General features: G+C 39.1%; 2 non-coding genes across 2 annotated transcripts; one reads left to right on the forward strand and one right to left on the reverse strand.

Annotated features, from left to right (window-relative positions):
* Positions 1 to 9429: 9429 nt before the first annotated feature.
* LOC125105742 (U6 spliceosomal RNA) lies at positions 9430 to 9536 on the forward strand. The gene has a single exon (XR_007129009.1). It is a non-coding gene; the product is annotated as a U6 spliceosomal RNA (small nuclear RNA).
* Positions 9537 to 10600: 1064 nt separating this feature from the next.
* On the reverse strand, positions 10601 to 10707 carry LOC125105743 (U6 spliceosomal RNA). The gene has a single exon (XR_007129010.1). It is a non-coding gene; the product is annotated as a U6 spliceosomal RNA (small nuclear RNA).
* Positions 10708 to 14191: the final 3484 nt, after the last annotated feature.

Here is a 14191-nt window from a genome sequence, read left to right on the forward strand (position 1 = left end):
TTTCTCCTGGACAAATATGTAGAAGTGGAATTGTTGAGCCACAGTGTAAGTATGTGTTTATCTTTATAAGAAATTGCCAAACAATTATATGAAAGTTATACAAGTTTACACTCCCACCAATAATGTATGAGTTCCAGTTGCTCCATATAGTTGCCAATGTTTGGTATGGTCAATCTTTTAAATTTTTAGCCATTCTAATAAGTGTGAAATAGTAATTGTGTATTAATTACCATTTCTCTGACCATTAATGTTATTGTACATCTTTCTATTTGCCTATTAGCCATTTATATATCTTTTTGTGTGTGTGTGAAGTGTCTGTTCAAGTCTTTTGCTCATATTTTATTTGGGTTTTTATTCTTTTTATTTTCAAGGTGTAAGAATTCCTGATTTATTAGATGTATACATCTGTTTCCTGATATTTGACTGTGAAATTTTCCTGACTATTTTCTCTCAGTCTCTGGATTGCCTATTTTTTTTAAAGTGTATTTTGATGAGCAGTTTTTAATTTTGATGAAGTCCACTTATCAAATTTTTAATGGCTTCTGCTTTCTGTGTTCTGCCTTTGAAATCTTTGCTAATCCCACAGCTTCAAAAATGTTTTTCTGTTATCTTTTAGAATCTCCATTTCTATTTTTTTTTTTACATGCTTTTTTAGGAGCTCTCAGAAATGCTAGAACTCTGTGTAACTCTACTGGGATTCTTTAATGAAAATTATTTGGCTGATCTTGGTTGCTAAAACACGCATTCAAATAATGAATTATTATTTATTTATCTTGTCCAATTATTTTTCAAGAACTACATTTTATTTTATTTCATTATTTTATTTTATCAAAGAAAGGAACATTAAAGACAATTCTGAATCATTTGTTTTAATGGAGGACAACATGGGCACAGAAGTCCTGTCTTGGGTCATTTTGTTATTATTATTATTATTATTATTATTATTTTATAGTTGTAGGTTTTTTCTTTTCTAGGAAGCTTCACTAGTCTAAAAAGGTAACCTTTAAGCATTTTGGAAAATAGAAGTGAGCTGGTCTGAGATTGAATTTTTTTCCCTTCATAATCTAAGAACAGTACACCTAGAGCTGACTGAAATTTTTCATCTTCCCATGTTCTGTTATATTGATTGCCCAAAAATTTCAAGAGAGTTCATAAAGATTTTCCTGGTTAAAGTTATATTAGGATATTTCTCATGTTAAATCAAATCACAGAATAATAGAAGCATAATGGTTTTGGATTCTGAAGATCGTGAGTTTGAATACTGTCTCTCCCCCAATCTATTTTTAGTACCCGTCTGAATTTAAGGAAGGCACGTAATTCTTTTGGGCATTATTTTCCTCAGCTACAGAATGAGCTAATCTCTACCTTTCAGGATAATTTTTTTCTAAGATTTTATTTATTTATTTGGGATAGATAGCATGAGCAGGGGGAGAGGCAGAGGGAGAGAGAGAGAGAGAGGGAGGGATAAGCAAACTCCCCACTGAGCAGGGGAGCCTGAGGCAGGTCTAGATCCCAGGATCCTAGGACCATGACCTGAGCTAAAGACAGGTGCTTAACCAACTGAGCCACCTGGGCGTCCTTCTCAGAATAACTGCAAATATAAATGCAATCTTTTGGGGCACCTGGGTGGCTCAGTGGGTTAAGGCCTTTGGCTCAGGTCATGATCCCAGGGTCCTGGAATCGAGCCCCACATCAGGCTCTCTGCTCAGCAGGGAGCCTGCTTCCTCCTCTCTCTCTGCCTGCTTCTCTGCCTACTTATGATCTCTATCTGTCAAATGAATAAATAAAATCTTTAAAAAATGCAATCTTTTATTTTTAATGGCTGTCCAGTAATTGGTTTTCAATAAATATTACTCTGCTTGCACCTTTTCTGTTTCTAATTCTTTTTTTTTTAAATCTTGATTTAATTTCAGTGTAGTTAACATACTGTGTTATATTCATTTCAGGTGTACAAATAGTGATTAACAATTCCATATATTCCTCAGTGCTCTTTGAGTAAAGTGTATTTTTAATCTCTTTCACTTCTTTCACCCATTCCCCTACCCATATCTCCTCTCTGGTAACCATCAATTTGTTCTCTATAGTTAAGAGTCTGTTTCTTAATTTGTCTTTCTCTCTATTTGTCCCCTTTGCTCCTTTGTTTTGTTTCTTAAATTCTATATATGAGTGAAATCATATGGTGTTTGTCTTTCTCTGACTGAATTATTTCACTTAGCATTATATTCTAGATTTATCCATGCTGTTGCAAATGGCAAGATTTCATTCTTTTTTTATGGCTAATATTCCTGTGCATGCGTGTGTGTGTGTGTGTGTGTGTGTGTGTGTGTCTAAGTATATCTCACATCTTTATACATTCTTCTATTGATGGACAATTGGGCTGCTTCCATAATTTGGGCTGCTTCCATAATTTGGTTATTGTAAATTATGCTGCAAAAAACATAGGAGTGCATGTATCCTTTAAATTGTGTGTGTGTGTGTGTGTGTGTGTGTGTGTGTGTGTGTGTGTGTGTGTTTGTCTTTAAATAGGCTCCACACCCAGCACAGAGTCCAGTGCCAGGCCTGAAATCATGACCCTGAGGTCAAGACCCAAGCCTAGCACAAGCGTTAGACGCCCAACTGACTGAGCCACCCAGGCACCTCTGAATTAGTGTCTTTGTATTTTTTGGGGTAAATACCCTGTAGTGCAACTGCTGGATCATAGGGAAATCTGTTTTTAATTTTTTGAGGAACCTCCATACTGTCTTCCACAATGACTGCACCAGTTTCCATTGCCAACAATAGTGCATGAGGGTTCCTATTTCTTCACATCCTTGCCAACACTTGCTGTTTCTTGTGTTTTTCATTTTAGCCATTCTGAGAGGTATGAAGCATTATCTCATGGTGGTTTTAAAGATTTTTTTTTTTTTATTCATTTATTTGACAGAGAGAGATCACAAGCAGGCAGAGAGGCAGGCAGAGAGAGAGGAGGAAGCAGGCTCCCTGCTGAGCAGAGAGCCCGACGCGGGGCTCGATCCCAGGACCCCGGGATCATGACCTGAGCCGAAGGCAGCGGCTTTCATGGTGGTTTTGATTTGCATTTCCCTAATGATGAGTGATACTGAGCATCTTTTCTTGTGTCTGTTGTTCGTCTGCATGTTTTCTTTGGAGAAATGTTTATTCATGTCCTCTGTTAATTTTCTTAAAGATTTTATTCATTTATTTGAGAGGGGGAAGAGTGCACACAATTGTGGGGAGGGGCAGAGGGAGAGGGAGAAGCAGAATCCCAGTTGAACATGGAGCTGGACATGGGGCTCAATCCTAGGACCTTGAGATCATGACCTGAGCCAAAGTCAGACACTTAACTGACTGAGCCACTCAGGTACTTCCTGCTCATTTTTAAATCAGACTATTTGGGGATTTTATAGTTGAGTTGTATAAGTTCTTTATATATTTTGGATACTTACACTTTATTGGATATGTCATTTGCAAATATCTTTTTCTCATTCAGTAGGTTGTCTTCTAGTTTTGTTGGTTGTTTCCTTTGCTGTGTAGAAGCTTTTTATTTTGATGTAGTCCCAACAGTTTATTTTTGCTTTTGTTTCCCTTGATTCAGGAGACATATCTAGAGATATTGTTATGGCCAATATCAGAGAAATTATTGCCTGTGCTCTCTTCTAGGATTTTTGCGGTTTCAGGTCTCACACTTAGATCCTTAATCCATTTTGTGTTTAGTTTTGTGTGCAGTTTTGTGTACAGTGTAAGAAAGTGGTCCAGTTTATTCTTTCACATGTTACAGTCCAGTTTTCCCAACACCATTTGTTGAAGAAACTGGGGTTTTTTTTAAAGTTTTTATTTTAATTCCTGTTAGTTAACATACAGTGTTATATTAGTTTTAGCTATACAATATAGTGAATCAACAGTTCTATAATTCACCTGTGCTCTATCACATCAAGGGCACTAGTTAATTCCCATCTCTATTTAACCCTGTCCCCACTCTCATCCTCTTTGGTAACTATCAGTTTGTTCTCTATAATTAAGAGTTTTCCTTGGTTTGTTGCTCTCTCTCTCTCTTTTGATTTCTTTTTTCCCTTTGCTCATTTATTTCTTAAGTTCCACATATGAATGAAATCATATGGCATTTGACTTTCTCTGACTTATTTTGCTTAGCATTATACTTTCTAGCTCCATCCATGTTATTGCAAATGAGACTTTTTCTCATTATATATTCTTGCCTCCTTTGTGGAAGATTAATTGACCATATAATTGTGGGTTTATTTCTAGGCTTTCTATTCTATTCTATTGATCTATGTGTCTATTTTTGTGCCAGTACCATAATGTTTTACTACAGCTTTTGTAATATAACTTGAATCTGGCACTGCAATATCTCTAGTTTTGTATTTCCTTTTTTAAGATTATTTGGCTTTTCAAGGTTTTTTTGTGGTTGTACACAAATGTTAGAATTGTTTGTTTTAGTTTTGTTAAAAATGCCTTTGGGATTTTGATAGGGATTGCATTAAGTCTGTAGGTTGCTTTGAGTGGTATAAACATTTAACAATATTAACTCTTCTAATCCACTAGCATGGAATGTCTAATTTTTGTGTTGTCTTTAATTTCTATCATCAACATTTTATAGCTTTCACAGTACAGGTCTTTTACCTCTTTTGTTAAGTTTGTTCCTAGGTATTTTATTATTTTTGGTCCAACTGTAGATGGGATTCTTCTCTTAATTTCTCTTAATGCTTCATTATTAGCATATAGAAATGCAACAGCCTTGATTTATTTAGTTAGTTAGTTAGTTAAAGTAGGCTCCAGACCCAATATGGGGCTTGAACTCATGACCCTGAGATCAACAGGCACATGCTCTACAGACTGAGCCAGCCATGTGCTCCAGAAAAGCAATGGATTTTTATACATTGATTTTTGTGTTCTGTGACCTTCCTGAATTCATTTATCAGTTCTTATAGTTTCTTGGTGGAGTCTTTCAGGTTTTCTCTACATAGTGTCATGTCATCTGCTAACAGTGAAAGCTTTACTTCTTCCTTACCTATTTGGATGCTTTTTATTATTTTCTCTTGTCTGATCGCTGTGGCTAGGACTTACAGTACTATGTTGTATAAAAGTGGTGAGATTGAACAACCTTATCTTATTCCTGATCTTAGGGGAAAAGCTCAGTTTTTCCCCACTGACTATGTTAGCTGTGGGTGTTTCACATAAGGCCTTTATTATGTTGTGGTGTGTTCCCTCCACACCTACTTTGTTGATTATCATGAATGGATGTTGTACTTTGTCAGATGGTTTTTCTGGATCTATTTAAATGATCATATGGTTTTTAATCCTTTCTCTTATTGATGTGATTATCATGTTGATTGATTTGAGACTATTGAAACTTCTGTTTCTAATTCTTGGTTTATTCTTTTAAAGGAAAGAATGCATATAAAGTTACACAAACTCCAGAAATTACACTTTTCTATTTCAGCCTATAGTGTTTCCCAAATTGATATTTAGAATCTCTTAGAGTCTTCAGACAGATCCTTAAGGGTCAAAGGATTTTCTACAGGATTTTAAAAATAAACTGTTCTTATTGGGATGATTGCCTTAAAATATTGAAATAAGCAGAATCTGACACATCAGAATAAGTTATATTCAGCTTATAACTAAGTATTGCCATGAGATTTCAAAGTGAATTTGCATTTACATTTGCCATTTCATATTACTGAGCTAAGGCACCATCAGTGTGACAGTGTTTATAACTGGCTGATATTTGGTTCTTGTGTCCTAGTTAAATGATAGCAATGGCCAGCGCCTGCTATTATACTTATGTTGTCTATGAAGGCAAAGTTTCTATTTCCTTGTGATAATATAAGTAGCATTTTCAATGATCAAGATTTTAGTTTTTTATGTTTTTAACAAATCAATACTTTGATTTCACATCATGAAAATGACATGCCACTGAGTAATGTACTATTTTGTAGAGGCTAATGGGAAATGAATAGAGGCAGACTAAACAATATAAATGATATATTTGTACCAAGTGAAAGCCAAATGCTTTCAGGACATTCTATACAAATAAAGATTTAATGGTAATTTGAATATTCTAAATTGAAAACAGAGTTGAAGCAATAATAATAAAATCTGATTTATGATCAATTTTGAAATGGTGTAAATGAGATACTAATTGCCTCTGTGAAATTGCATTCTCAAGCCTCATTCATGGCAGACATAGTGCTGAGCCTGTTTGAAAAACCACAAGGCCTGTGATGCCCGTGTCAGACTTGTTTTGCTGTAGGAACCTGTCTGCCTTGTTTTGGGGGTGAGAGGGCATTTCTGACTATACAGATTCTCTGTTAGTTCTTTTCTATCTTGCCAACAATTGTTGAAATACGAGCCAACATAGTCCCAAGCAGATATAAAATAAAACACTATGAGAGACCTACTTCTGTCTTTATCTTCAACAGTCTGACTATGAGCTCAGGACTGAAGCAAAACAAAACAAAACAAAAATTTAACAAAATATTTCTAAGAATTTAAAACTAATTTTGGTTATTCTTTTCTTGTTTCAAATTTCAGCAAAATTTAATTATACATTTAGTGCTTATTTCAATTATATTGTTATACTAACTCCATGTTGAAATAAATAATACAGCTTTACAGAGTCATCAAGTCATATATTGGCATTCAAGAATTTCTCACTAGCAGGGTAGTAGGTATGAGGTCTGATTTTCTTGAACTACCTTATTTTATAGACTGTCAGCACCCAACTACTGTATACTGTGTCCTTATTTCACAGATGTTAAAATAAGGGAAAAAATGTTATGTTCCAGTTTCTGTATAATTTGGTTGTAAATAAAGGCTGTTTTTTTTTTCCAGAACGTACTTATGTGAATTAGTATTCTCTGCAATTGTCACCACACAGAAACAGACCAAGTATAGAACTGAAGAGAGGCTACATATTTCCCCTATCAAACCCAACGATGGTGATTTAGTTTCAAACACATCATCTACTGCAATAAATTAATGTTAATTTGACTTGCACTAATTTGTAGTTTTATAGTTGGTTTGTAAATCTGCTTTGGTTTTAGAGTTTATAACAGCTATAAGAATAAGGAGTTTAGACCCAGTTTTATGTTTACACATATTTAAACAATAACAACAAAATAGAATTTCAGCAATACTAGGGGTTTAGAGAGTATTTATTGCTTTAAACGGGGTCAAACATAAATCGCCTGAGAAATTCTCTTCTGGCTCTTTAACAGCACATTGTTCAGTAGTGGCATGACATTTGGTAATTTAAAGCCATTATAAAGATTCCCCCCCCCCAAAAAGATTTGATTTCTTGCCAAGATTCAACTTTTTGTTCTGTATATGTCAACATTTTTTTTTAATATAAAGTGTTTAAATGTGGTCATCCTGCAGTTTAGCCTGAGTCCAGAAGGAGCTTACAACTTGTAGAGACCTTAAGTTCATGACCCTAGAACTCTCACCATCCTTGCAACTATAGATTCCTGTAACCATGTAACCGTTAAAAAACTGGTTATAAGGTTTCTAAAGAGAGCAAGAACATGAAAGGGTTTTGATATATTTCTTCAAATCATACAATTGAACATCAATTTACTATTTTTAATAGCTTTGAAATCAGAACTAGCTTATTAGAAAGACAAGCCATTAGAAGAAATATATAAAGGCATATTTTATTTGTAATCGGGCAATTTAACTCAACAGCATATCCTTTTTCCCTAATTTTTTTTTTTTTTTTTGAGGGGGAGAAGAACATAGTGGTTTTTTTTGTTTTGTTTTGTTTTGTTTTGAATTTTATTTTTTAATAAACATATATTTTTATCCCCAGGGGTACAGGTCTGCGAATCGCCAGGTTTACACAGTTCACAGCACTCACCATAGTACATACCCTCCCCAATATCCATAACCCCACCCCCCCTCTCCCAACCCCCCTGAACATAGTGTTTTTATTACTTTTCAAGAGCTGTGAAAGAAAAGGATTATAATAATAAACAAAGGGAGACATAGGTTTACCAATAATCTCTGTAGGCTGTTTCTTCTCTATTTTTGTCTCAGCAGTACCAGAAATGTTCATATGGTTTCACACTACTTTCTTTTAGTACAACATAAAATTGGATACCAATTTAAAAACTTCTCAATATTACTGATCTTTCTCAGATTTCTACTTCAAAATATTGTGTCATATTTTCGGAAAAAAGGGTAGGACGACCACAGGCAGGAGAAAAAAAGCAAAACTCCACTTTTTACATATGAATATGCCATATTCCTTATTAAGGGTGCCATTTTAACACAATGCTGTCAAACTTATGCCCTTCGTTTTACTTCAATATATGGAGTATTGCAGTGTACCAGAGGTTTTCACCTTTAGCCGTCATTTCACAATACACAAGGCCGTGACTTGAGCAGTATGGTTTCTGCAGTAGTTAAAATATTTAATACTAACATTCTGGCATTCCTGCAAGTAGGTCTGTCCTGAATGTTTGGTCCTAACAGAGATAGGGTTAGGGTGCGGGAAAGTAAAAGGAAGTACAAGAATGATTCTCTGATTCAACTCTCATAGTATAATTTCTCGAATCTACTTTTCAGGTCAAACAGGTGCGCTTAACCGCGTTCTTCAGTGTTCCTGTGGGTTGGAGGCCTGCTCCAAAATGACAGGAGGAAAACACCTGTGAAGGGCGTGGCCACCCATCCGGGCTCCTCTGCACGCCTTTACCGGTTCCCTGTGGCGCCTGCGCAGAATGGACTCAAGCCTGAGACACGTGCAGGTGCTCCTTGAGCCCGGGGAGCCTGAAGTGTGTGGTGTTCGGTGTTCCGAAGGGAGTGGTCAGATTGTTGGCAGGCATCTCCCGGAGGGTTGGTCGCTGAGCTTATTTCAACAAAGTCTTCTGGGACTGGCATAAGGCCACTCTGTCAAGGGTGAAATATCGGTGACGTTACCTACATACTTTGATGGGAAGACCCGTGTTCGACCTCGCGCCCCGGTGGCTCAGTAAGTCAGCCGATTCACAAGCCCTCAGAGAGACCTCAGTCGCGCCAGTCTTGTCTTCTTCGCACCACGGCGGCCTCACGGCCCCCTTGTCCCTCGCTCGCCCGGCCCTCGAGGGGCTCTCCGTGCTCCCCACTCCCGGCATGCTCCGCGGGCCTCGCGCGACGGCCACAGGACCCACAGTCCCAGGCCTGGGTCTCGCGAACAGCCTCTTACCCAAAGTGCTCCGGGCGCGGCGCTCATTTGCATGTCCCACCCGACAGGAAAATGCGGCAAGTCAGTCGCGGCATAGTCCCGTGTAGCATCAAATTTGCGAGCCTCATGAGTAGCACAGTGCCACCGCAGTTCCCCAACGCTCCGTGGTTCCCAGAGAAGCCCACACTTTGGTCACCCTAACTAAGAGAGGTGAGACGCTTTCCGGACCTTATATATGTGGTGGGCGGGTGCACGTGCTCGCTTCGGCAGCACATATACTAAAATTGGAACGATACAGAGAAGATTAGCATGGCCCCTGCGCAAGGATGACACGCAAATTCGTGAAGCGTTCCATATTTTATGCGGCTTCCCAGTGAACTGCCGCTCTTCGCAGAATAACTCCACGGAGGAAACGGTATCGGTCAAAGTGAAAAAAATAGTAAAATTGTGGTATTTTAATAGAAAAATGTTTCCGTGGAGCACTCTGTGGCTTGTGAACGGAGTTGAGTTGCACCTAGAGATTTATGTGTCATTTCTACATATTTCGGAAATGAGAAAATGTCAACTTGTGATTCCTTATAGAGTTTAATAATTCTGAAATCGACGCAATTTTTGTTCTTCTCTCCCTCAACACCACAAACTCCAGAGGCGCCAAGAATATTGGCTCTGTTGGGTAGTAGAACACTAGCACAGGAAATGGTACATAAATCCTTAAAAAAATCACTTCTAAATTATTAAATTGCTAAATTAATGAATCCTTGCTAAAGGAAGTTAGCAACATCAGTGCACATTTCTTGCGCCTACCATGTGACAATCCTCAGTCGTTTGGACCTGAGTGTAAACGCTCTGTGTCATTGCGAGCTGCGTTAAAGCAGGGACTTTTACCAAGGAGTAGCGGTTATACCGGCTGAAATCAGTGTCGGCGGCGGCCTGTGGATCCTAGAGCTCCCGCACTCAGTCCACTGGCTAGACGCTGCAAGCCCATCTGCTTTCACGAGTTTTGCCGAGAACGCTTTTGTATGCCTGTTTTCACCCGGCACCTAAGGAGCACTCAGAAATGCTGGTTTGCCTAAATCAGATGGATTCTGTGACGGAAAATTTGACTAAAGAAAGTTAATTGCCCAATCCCAAAACAGATTTCAACCAATGAGAACAAGCGTCCGGATTCAGATACCAAGATTGCCTAAGTAACTTAGTAATAGTAACCTGCGGGGAGGCCACGAAGATGCCAGGGGCCAGTCGAAGACAAGTCTCATCTCCAACGACAGAGGATGTCCCGGAAGACCAGGAAAACCTCGCAGGTCTGCGGTCCTAGTGGCTACTATCGGGAATAGCTTAATTGAAGCCATAACAGCCCTCCAGAACTTTCCCAAAACCAATTTTTGGTGCTTAAACTGCAGAGCGGCAGTTCACTGGGAAGCCGCATAAAATATGGAACGCTTCACGAATTTGCGTGTCATCCTTGCGCAGGGGCCATGCTAATCTTCTCTGTATCGTTCCAATTTTAGTATATGTGCTGCCGAAGCGAGCACGTTAACAGCATCCGCCCACCACATATATAAGGTCCGGAAAGCGTCTCACCTCTCTTAGTTAGGGTGACCAAAGTGTGGGCTTCTCTGGGAACCACGGAGCGTTGGGGAACTGCGGTGGCACTGTGCTACTCATGAGGCTCGCAAATTTGATGCTACGCGGGCTATGCCGCGACTGACCTAACGCGTTTACCTGTCGGGTGGGACATGCAAATGACGCCGCGCCCGGAGCACCTTGGGTAAGAGGCTGTTCGCGGGACCCAGGCCTGGGACTGTGGGTCCTGTGGCGGTAGCGTGGAGTATGCCGGGAGCTCCGAGCCCGGCGGAAGCGTCTATTCTCCGGGCACCTCGAGGGCCGGGCGAGCGAGGGACCAGGGGGTCGTGAGGCGCCGTGGTGCGAAGAAGGCACAGACTGGCGGTACCGCGCCTTTAGAGCACGTTTTGCATTTAAACTATCCCGAGGAGTACTTCCAAAAAAAAAAAAAAAAAAAAGTAAAGTAATTACCCGCCATTTTCACACCTTGAAAAGGTAATTCCCTAATATCACCTAATACTCACTTTCCGTTCAAATTTCTAATTGTTTCGAAATACATTTTATTGTTGGTTTGTCATATGTACCCACAGGAGACCCCGTCCCACAGTGTATTTGGTCGCTCTACCGCTAGCTCTCTATTATCCTCTTAATAACTCCCATTTCTCCTCATGCCATGGGCTCATTGGCGGAACGGAATATTTACCCCGTGGACCGTAACAATTCTTGTCTTTGGCTCATTTCTTACGATAATGTTGTTTAACTCGTGTCTCTTTCCTCCATGTTTCTTGAAAATTTAAGTAGCTGTAAAGGCCTAGTTAGATCCTGGTTCCATATTTTTGGCATGCGGACTTCATTGGTAGGTTGTGTTAACTTCCTATTGCCTCGGCTTAAGGCGTGTCATATCTGGCTGAGCCGGTGGGTTCAGGGAAGGTCATCCGCCCGACCTTCTATTACAGGGTCTCAGAAATCTTTCAGTGGATGTGACGAACATTGTCTAGGCGGAGGGTCTGGCGGCTCGTTTGTGCGTTTTTCATCTTTGGCTCCTAGGCTGTAAGGACCTAAACCCAGGGCCCCTGGTGTCCCAGGGTCCCAAGGTCCCTGGTATTCCTTCTTTCCAAGAAAGAAAATTGAGAGAATAAGACCGGGAAAAGGGATGACTGAAGAGGTGGATAGTTTTTGAGTCTTCGGATCATGCTAGCCTTTGCATAATTTAAAGTGCGCTAACAGATTGCTTTTTGGCCAGAATGAAGTTGTGTTGTTTCCTGACTGCTGAAAGGTTCTTGCAGAGACATTTAATGCTGGTCCTGAGTGGTGGGTCCTCAGTGCTGGGTCTCTAGGTCCCACCTCCCTCACAGTCTGCTCTCCTTCAGCTACACTTTCTTGTATAGAATCAGTTGTGTAAGAAAAATAGCTCCACCCAGCCTAATCCCTGTTTGAAGGTAGACTGATGTGTGTGTGTGTGTGTGTGTTCTTTTCCTGGATATTTTCTGGATGTTGCTTTCTGTCAGGCTCTCCCTTTATTGAAAGCCTCATTCAGTAGGACAGTGTATTAGAGACATTCACATTTAACGTCTTAGATTTACTTACTCTGCTCTTGTTTCTGGTACCCTTGTCCTTTACTCCAAACTCTTGTGTTCCCCTACAGCCTATTACTCCTGTTTCTTCTTCCCCTGTACCTCCTCCCATCTACAGTGCATACCTCACTAACTGAACACAGTTATCCAGTTCACCTATGCATTTATAATTATTCTCATGTCTTCACAGGACAAATTAACAACATTAATACTCCTGGCTTCTACTAAGCTAAAAAATCTTGAAAATCTTGAATTTAAATTTTGACAGAAACAATTCTTGCTCTTATCACTGGTTAGGCATATGTAAATATCCAGCCCCTTTCTTAGGGGGAGATAGTGTTCTTCATCATATCTTTGGAATTCTTACAGAAAAATTAAAAGGGAGGTGGTTTTTTATTTGGATAATCTTTTATTTAGCTAATCTTTTGTGTCTTGAGTTAAGGTTTGACTCTTAAGAAGAAAAACTCTCAGGCATGGTTAACAAGTTGACTTTAGAAGAGATTGATTTAAAAGTTTTTACTTTATAAAAACTAATTAAAGTATCACCACGGGTGGCACAGTTGGTTAAGCCTCTGACTCTCTCGGTTTTAGCTCAGGTCCTGATATCAGGATCCCGAGAGTCAGCCCTTTGTTGGGCTCTGTACTCAGCAGGGAGTCTGCTTGAGATTCTCCCTCTCCCTGTGCCCCTCCTGTTCATGCTCTTGCTCTATCTAAAATAAATAAATCGTAAAAAAAAAAAAAAAATCACATCGGGTCTCCTTTTTGGAGAGATGCATTAGACTATAATAAAATATTTACTTATTTGTTGAGAAAAATTAAAGATTTTTCTCAGCTCATCGAATTTTTTAATAAGACAAATGAGTTTTATTATTATTCTGGAACAGTTGGACTTTATTACCAAAAATGTTGTCATAATAATTCCAACTATTTACATTAGCAGTGGAATAAAACTATCTGTCCTTTAGTGGTATATAACATTATGGTTATCTTAGAATCAATGGCATTTTAGATTCAAAGAGATGTAGTATCTCATTTTTCAGAGAAGGAAACTGAGGCTGAGATAAGTGTGTCGTGATTTCTCTGGGCAATACTGTCAGTGGCTTTGTCAGCTTCTGAGGCCAAACCCATTGCTCTTTCCACTGTATCACTCGTAGTAGTAGTATTAGGTTACAAAGAATAAAGACTTTAAACCTGCTATTTTTACAAGCACATTTTTGAATTCTCATTTGACTACAATAGTAATACACACTGATAAGTGGAAAGTCTACCTGTTCTTTTTCTTTTTCTTCACAGAAAGAGAACATTCAATGATACGACACAGTTGAAACAGGCAAAAACTACAAGTCATTTTCTCTTCAGGAAATGGACATTTCCTGAAGAAATCCAATCAAAATCTTCAGTCTCTTGAGTAGGGAACAAAAAGAAGAAATCCAATCAAAATCTTCAGTCTCTTGAGTAGGGAACAGATGAATTACTTAGAACCACGGCATCAATGACGTGTTTTATTTGGTGAACTCCAGCTGGGGAACAGAGGTTATCAACTTAGGCCGCAGGTTGTAATCACCACAAGAACTTACTAAATACCAGGGCCAGAGCCCTCCTGTCCTTCCCTACTGTAGCTCTTGTCCTTTTCTACTGTAGCTCTTGGCTTTCACAGATCTGCTTGAGGCTCATCAGTACCATTCTTTCTTGCTCTTGTCTCCTTTCTTTTCCACTGGACACACTCTGCATCAGGTGAAGCTTGTGTGAGTTCCCCACCGGGCCCCTTCCTTACTATACTATGTTATATTATACTATATACTATATGCTATATGCTATATACTATATACTATACTATATTCTATTCCTTTCCTTTTACAGCTCTTCCTCCTTCCCTCAT

This window comes from Lutra lutra, chromosome 7 (genome assembly GCF_902655055.1).
Source record: "Lutra lutra chromosome 7, mLutLut1.2, whole genome shotgun sequence".
In the NCBI taxonomy this organism is placed as follows: Eukaryota; Metazoa; Chordata; class Mammalia; order Carnivora; family Mustelidae; genus Lutra; species Lutra lutra.